Source organism: Myxine glutinosa, chromosome 9 (genome assembly GCF_964187855.1).
Source record: "Myxine glutinosa chromosome 9, kmMyxGlut1.1, whole genome shotgun sequence".
Classification (NCBI taxonomy): domain Eukaryota; kingdom Metazoa; phylum Chordata; class Myxini; order Myxiniformes; family Myxinidae; genus Myxine; species Myxine glutinosa.
In genome coordinates this window covers 76,834,502-76,842,535 of record NC_136269.1, presented here as the reverse complement: position 1 = coordinate 76,842,535, position 8,034 = coordinate 76,834,502, and positions in this window count along the sequence as shown.

The window sequence follows — 8,034 nt, the reverse complement described above, 5'->3', positions numbered from 1 at the left end:
TGGAAATCAATCGAGAGGGGTGTTCATATTACGTATTTTGGTGTGTAGAACACAAATCTGAGGTTTTTTTAAAATTCTGATAACCCTAACCTACATCAATTTGCAGTTGATTATTATTAAATTTTTGATTATTTTGCTATTCTTCTGGAAAAAAGAGAAGTTTTTTATTTTGAAGTTCAGGCTTTTATTTTGGTAACTTCCTGTTGGGACGGCAGTTGTAGCCATCTTGTTGCTGAAAGCTCGATGTTGAGGAGGTTGGCAATCCTTATCCATCCGTCTTCTCTTCTCTTCTTATGGCATTGCCAGTAAGTACGTTTTTGATAAGGAACCTGAGGAACAAATAGTTAATAATTTTAGATGTAAATTACCTTGTTTTATATTATATTTGTTAATTGATTTGTGTACTTACCTATTGCCAGCCTGAGTTACATGTGAAGGAAAATAGTGACCTGTGAAGTGAATATTTTGATGGTTTTCTGTAATACCTGTGTAATACCTTAATATCTGTCTGTAGTGGATACTTACCTGTGTATTATTGTTTTTATTTCAGTGTGAACTACTAAAAATGGCTCAAGTCAGAACAAGGATGAAATCAAGTTCTCATTTAAGTAATCTTGTTGGCACTGGGCAGGAGCTGTCGGTGTCTGAACTGCCAACTGTGAGGGATATCCTGAGGTATGGCATCTACTTGAGGGAGCAAAGTGAAGATGACAGGAGGAACTACCCAGTGGACCAGCTCGTGTCTGACATCTACCCTGGTCTGATTTGTCAGTGGAGCAAAGCTAATGCTCTTTTCAAGCCTCCTGTTATCAATGAAAAGGTGACCATCATGTCCAAGCTCAAGGAGGTCTGGAATCAGGCAGTGAAGTTTTCTCTTGGGAAGGGCAAACTTGATGCCAAAGAGAGGTTCATTGTCAAGTTAGACAAGTTATTTCATATTTTGACTTGGAAGTGTCAGATTACCAGTTGTGAGGGGGAAGGCTGTGAGGCCGGTGAGGGCTGTGTGATCCAAGCCCACATTAACTGTTCCTGCAGCAGAGAGAAAATGATTCCTGTGAAAGATCTTGCCTACATTAAGGGACAGAAAGAGAAGGTTGGAAGTAAAGGACCCCACCAAATGGGGAGCCCTGATCTGCCAGAGCACAAGAGACAGGTGAGGACATTGGAAAGGCAGGAAAATAAAAAGAATGCAGAGAAAAGGAGAAGGAGCCAGGAGGAAAATGCTGCAGCAGCAGAGAAGGCAGCCAGGAAGGATGTTGAGAGATTTTTGTCAGATGGTGATGAGGATCTGGAATTGGAGAGAAGTGGTGCTGAAGATGAAGATGAAGTGGTGCTGAAGATGTCACTGAAGTTGAGCTCTTCCCTGAAACTGACACTGAGCCTGCAGCTTCAGCAAAGGTCCAGAAAAACTATGATGAGATTCCAAACATTGCCCTTGCTAGTGTAAGGTATGGCATAGGGCTGAGGCCAACTGCAGCGATAGCAACTGCAGCTCTGATTGATGCAGGAATCATCACAGAAGACAATACAAGTAAAGTGATTGATAAGAACAAGGTCAATAGAGCACAGGAGAAGTTGATGACAGAGCTGGGGGAAGAGTTTGATGAGAAGTGCAGGGAGTAGGGGGGGGATCTCCTGCATCCTCTTTGATGGGTGGATTGACCTGTCCAATGTGATGATGGAAGCTGAGGGCAATGACCAATCTTTTCCTGCAAAGATCAAGGAAGAACACTATACTGTTGTTAGTGAGCCTGGTAGCTACTATCTGCTCCACTTTACCCCAGAAAAAGCAACTAAAGAGGAGTCACATGTGGAGCAGATTGCTGAGGTCCTGTTTGCCTGGCTGAAAGAGAGGGGTTTTGATAAGACCTTGTGGGCCATTGGAGGAGACTCAACAAATGTCAACACTGGTGTGAAAGCTGGAGTAATGCGGAAGCTGGAGCTGCACCTGGGGAGAAAGCTGGTCTGGTTCGTGTGCAACCTGCACACTGGTGAACTTCCCCTGCGCCATCTCATTGTTCACCTTGATGGCCCTACTCTGTCAGACAACACATTTTCCAGGCCAATAGGAAAGCTCCTTGCTTCTGCTACAGACTTGGATATCAATCCAAACTTCACCCGGATCTTTGTTGGCCCTCCACTGATGAAGCTGTCTGACAAGGCCATTGAAGATCTCTCAACTGATCAACACTATGGCTATAAAATTGTCTGTGCAATCAGGGATGGAGTGCTTCCTGCAAGGCTGGCTCTAGTGGAGATTGGACCAGTAAACCACAGCCGCTGGCTCACCACAGCGAACAGACTTCTCAGGCTCTGGGTGTCAAAGCATGGACTGACAGGAAAGAACCAGAAGAATCTGCAATTCATTGTGGAATTCATCATTGGAGTGTATTATCCATGTTGGTTCAACGTGAAAGTCAAGCACTCCTGGATCGAAGGACCTAGGCACATCTTGTTTCAGCTGGACTGCCTCAAGTCCCAGAGGAAGGAGGTGCTGGACCTTGTGATGCCGACTATGAGAAGATCTGCTTGGTATGCCCACAGTGAAGCCATCCTCCAAACACTGCTGTGCTCTGAGGATCAGAAGGAGAGGACTGAGGGGGTGGAGAGAATCCTGGCCATCAGGGGAGAGGGGGCCCCAGACACTCAGCTGGGGGACTCCTCTGTCAGGACCAGAAAGACACCTGACATCAACTGTGATGCTTCAGCATTGGTAACTTGATCAGCTGGTCAGAAGGTGTGTCAGAACCACCTCTCACCTGCTCCCTAAGCACCTCGGAGGTGAAGAACTTCATCAACACCCCCATGGAGGTGCTCAACTGGCTTTGCCACACACAAAGCATTGAGAGGGTTGTTAAAATGGTGACTGAGGCTTCTGCTAAGTACTTCTCACAGGAAAAGAGGGATGGAGGCATCAGGGCTCAGGAGACCAGCAGGAGGCTGATGTCCAGGAATGAGTCAAAGCAGGACTTGTGCAACCTGGTAAAGTTCAAGAAGTAAGGAGATTGATCTTTGTAATTGTAACCAGTGATATACATACAGTTCACCTGTTAATAAATATCTACATTTGATTTGGCTGTGTCAATATGAATGATTTCCCTTATATCTTTTAATATCTTATAAAGGGGTTCGAAAGGGTAAAATTGGCAATTTAGAAATACAAATTGATGTAGGTTAGAGTTATCCTATCCAAAAAATAAACTCATATTTGAATTCCCCATAAAGAAACACATAATATAGACACCCCTCATGTTAGGATTTCCTTCAGATTGATTTTGGCACCTGAGTATGACCCGCCCTAGTGCTCCAGCCTGGGGCTGTGACCAGGTGTTTCAAGAGATTATTGGTGTTCGTGCACATTCCTAACTCATTTACAAACTCGTCCTTCACAGAGTTTGCATGTAAAATGTATTTGCTTTGTTACCAGGTTAATTAATAAGTTACCAGTGCCAATTAATAAGTTACACTGAGTTACACTTCCACAAGTCGAACCTACAATCTTCTGATTCGTAGTCAGACGCGTTATCCATTGCGCCACTGGCCCATGTGACTACTAGCTATCACTCCTACTGATATGTTTTAGTGCTGCAATAATGAGTGATCAACGTAAGGGGTCTCCGGTTGTCGCAGACGTGCACGTTCCTGAGCCACGCGCACAAAGGCCTCTGACAAGGACACGGAATTGCAGCTGAACACAAATGAATGCACCAACTTTTCTGAACCCTGCTGGACTTCACATGACCTCTTTCTGAACCCTGCTGAACTTCACATGACCTCTATCTGAACCCTGCTGGACTTCACACGACCTCTATCTGAACCCTGCTGGACCTACTGCGACCTCTTTCTGTACCCTGCTGGACCTCCTATGACCTCTTTCTGAACCCTGCTGAACTTCACATGACCTCTATCTGAACCCTGCTGGACTTCACACGACCTCTATCTGAACCATGCTGGACTTCACATGACCTCTTTCTGAACCCTGCTGGACCTACTGCGACCTCTTTCTGTACCCTGCTGGACCTCCTATGACCTCTTTCTGAACCCTGCTGAACCTCCTCTGACCTCTTTCTGAACCCTGATTGACCTCCTACGACATCTTTCTGAACCCTGCTGGACTTCACATGACCTCTATCTGAACCCTGCTGGACTTCACATGACCTCTATCTGAACCCTGCTGGACTTCACATGACCTCTTTCTGAACCCTGCTGGACCTACTGCGACCTCTTTCTGTACCCTGCTGGACCTCCTATGACCTCTTTCTGAACCCTGCTGAACCTCCTCTGACCTCTTTCTGAACCCTGCTTGACCTCCTATGACATCTTTCTGAACCCTGCTGGACTTCACATGACCGTGCCTTTTCACTGACGGTCTGCCAGTCTTCGTTGGTCGACGTTGCAGATCCCAGTGTACTTCAGGAAGCATGGGCGAGCTTTCGCAGGCAGCCGGAACAAATGACAAATTCCTCCTCCAACCATATTTGAACGTTGGGCCTGGCCAGCAGGTTCGTGAAAGACTTGAGCCCAGCTTGACCCTCGTTCCGATGGCGGTGATACCTTGGGTTTCTCTGTTCCTCAAGGAAGTAGAACTAAAAAAGCAGGTTTGGAACGGGAAGATGACGTAATCTGTTGCCAAATCCTTGACGCGAGGGTCGCGACTGTATTTTAAAGAGGTGACCAAGGTTACTCAATCGTCACCAAGGGGTGGACTACCACTCCAATGAATTCGACTTCAGGAAAATATGTTGAAGAAGCAAAGCGACCACGCGACTTCATTAAATATTGCTAAAAGTGAAGTCAAAATCAGTTTTGAGCCAGGTAGGAGTCGAACCTACAATCTTCTGATGCGTAGTCAGACGCGTTATCCATTGCGCCACTGGCCCATGTGACTACTAGCTATCACTCCTACTGATATGTTTTAGTGCTGCAATAATGAGTGATCAACGTAAGGGGTCTCCGGTTGTCGCAGACGTGCACGTTCCTGAGCCACGCGCACAAAGGCCTCTGACAAGTACTCGGAATTGCAGCTGAACACAAATGAATGCACCAACTTTTCTGAACCCTGCTGGACTTCACATGACCTCTTTCTGAACCATGCTGGACTTCACATGACATATATCTGAACCCTGCTGGACCGACTGCGACCTCTTTCTGTACCCTGCTGGACCTCCTATGACCTCTTTCTGTACCCTGCTGGACCTCCTATGACCTCTTTCTGAACCCTGCTGAACCTCCTCTGACCTCTTTCTGAACCCTGATTGACCTCCTACGACATCTTTCTGAACCCTGCTGGACTTCACATGACCTCTTTCTGAATCCTGCTGGACCGACTGCGACCTCTTTCTGTACCCTGCTGGACCTCCTATGACCTCTTTCTGAACCCTGCTGAACCTCCTCTGACCTCTTTCTGAACCCTGCTTGACTTCCTACGACATCTTTCTGAACCCTGCTGGACTTCACATGACCGTGCCTTTTCACTGACGGTCTGCCAGTCTTCGTTGGTCGACGTTCCAGATCCCAGTGTACTTCAGGAAGCATGGGCGAGCTGTCGCAGGCAGCCGGAACAAATGACAAATTCCTCCTCCAACCATATTTGAACGTTGGGCCTGGCCAGCAGGTTCGTGAAAGACTTAAGCCCAGCTTGACCCTCGTTCCGATGGCGGTGATACCTTGGGTTTCTCTGTTCCTCAAGGAAGTAGAACTAAAAAAGCAGGTTTGGAACGGGAAGATGACGTAATCTGTTGCCAAATCCTTGACGCGAGGGTCGCGACTGTATTTTAAAGAGGTGACCAAGGTTACTCAATCGTCACCAAGGGGTGGACTACCACTCCAATGAATTCGACTTCAGGAAAATATGTTGAAGAAGCAAAGCGACCACGCGACTTCATTAAATATTGCTAAAAGTGAAGTCAAAATCAGTTTTGAGCCAGGTAGGAGTCGAACCTAAAATCTTCTGATTCATCGTCAGACGTGTTATCCATTGCGCCACTGGCCCAGGTGACTACTAGCTATCACTCCTACTGATATGTTTTAGTGCTGCAATAATGAGTGATCAACGTAAGGGGTCTCCGGTTGTCGCAGACGTGCACGTTCCTGAGCCACGCGCACAAAGGCCTCTGACAAGTACTCGGAATTGCAGCTGAACACAAATGAATGCACCAACTTTTCTGAACCCTGCTGGACTTCACATGACATATATCTGAGCCCTGCTGGACTTCACATGACTCCTTTCTGAACCCTGCTGGACTTCACATGACCTCTATCTGAACCCTGCTGGACTTCACATGACCTCTTTCTGAACCCTGCTGGACCTACTGCGACCTCTTTCTGTACCCTGCTGGACCTCCTATGACCTCTTTCTGAACCCTGCTGAACCTCCTCTGACCTCTTTCTGAACCCTGATTGACCTCCTACGACATCTTTCTGAACCCTGCTGGACTTCACATGACCTCTATCTGAACCCTGCTGGACTTCACATGACCTCTATCTGAACCCTGCTGGACTTCACATGACCTCTTTCTGAACCCTGCTGGACCTACTGCGACCTCTTTCTGTACCCTGCTGGACCTCCTATGACCTCTTTCTGAACCCTGCTGAACCTCCTCTGACCTCTTTCTGAACCCTGCTTGACCTCCTACGACATCTTTCTGAACACTGCTGGACTTCACATGACCGTGCCTTTTCACTGACGGTCTGCCAGTATTCGTTGGTCGACGTTGCAGATCCCAGTGTACTTCAGGAAGCATGGGCGAGCTTTCGCAGGCAGCCGGAACAAATGACAAATTCCTCCTCCAACCATATTTGAACGTTGGGCCTGGCCAGCAGGTTCGTGAAAGACTTGAGCCCAGCTTGACCCTCGTTCCGATGGCGGTGATACCTTGGGTTTCTCTGTTCCTCAAGGAAGTAGAACTAAAAAAGCAGGTTTGGAACGGGAAGATGACGTTGTGGAAATGTAACTCATTGATTGTAACTCAGTATAACTCATTGGTTGGAAGCAGGTACTAGCAGGTGGTTGTAAGAATGTCAGGAATGTATCTCGCTCTGTCGAAGCTGGGAGTCCTTTTGTCCACCTTTATTACGACCCCGGGCTAACACACATTCCCAAGCCCGCACTATTTGTTTTTGGACATCGGGATGCAAAGAGGGTGAAGAACCTCCCCAGCAGGGAGGCGGTTGTGGATGACCAAGGAGCTTCAGCGCACGGAGGATTAACATTCAGCGCACGGAGGATTAACTCCAATTTGCCCATATAAGCAAGAGCAAACTTTGAGTCAGGAGGACTTGCCACGAGAACATCTGCCCGACGGACGAACGAGTATGCAACGGGAAAGCAGCGCCAGGAGAGCACCGGCCAATGAGGAAGAACCAACGACTTGAATTACTAAATTCGTTATGGTATTATAGTTCCTTATTATACTGAAACAAGTGAACTAGTAGTTAATAAAGTCTCGATCTTTTGTAAACCTGTTTCCGGTCATTGGAGTCTTGAGTCCCAAACACACTTCCACGACAACGTAATCTGTTGCCAAATCCTTGACGCGAGGGTCGCGACTGTATTTTAAAGAGGTGACCAAGGTTACTCAATCGTCACCAAGGGGTGGACTACCACTCCAATGAATTCGACTTCAGGAAAATATGTTGAAGAAGCAAAGCGACCACGCGACTTCATTAAATATTGCTAAAAGTGAAGTCAAAATCAGTTTTGAGCCAGGTAGGAGTCGAACCTACAATCTTCTGATTCGTAGTCAGACGCGTTATCCATTGCGCCACTGGCCCATCTGACTACTAGCTATCACTCCTACTGATATGTTTTAGTGCTGCAATAATGAGTGATCAACGTAAGGGGTCTCCGGTTGTCGCAGACGTGCACGTTCCTGAGCCACGCGCACAAAGGCCTCTGACAAGTACTCGGAATTGCAGCTGAACACAAATGAATGCACCAACTTTTCTGAACCCTGCTGGACTTCACATGACCTCTTTCTGAACCCTGCTGAACTTCACATGACCTCTATCTGAACCCTGCTGGACTTCACACGA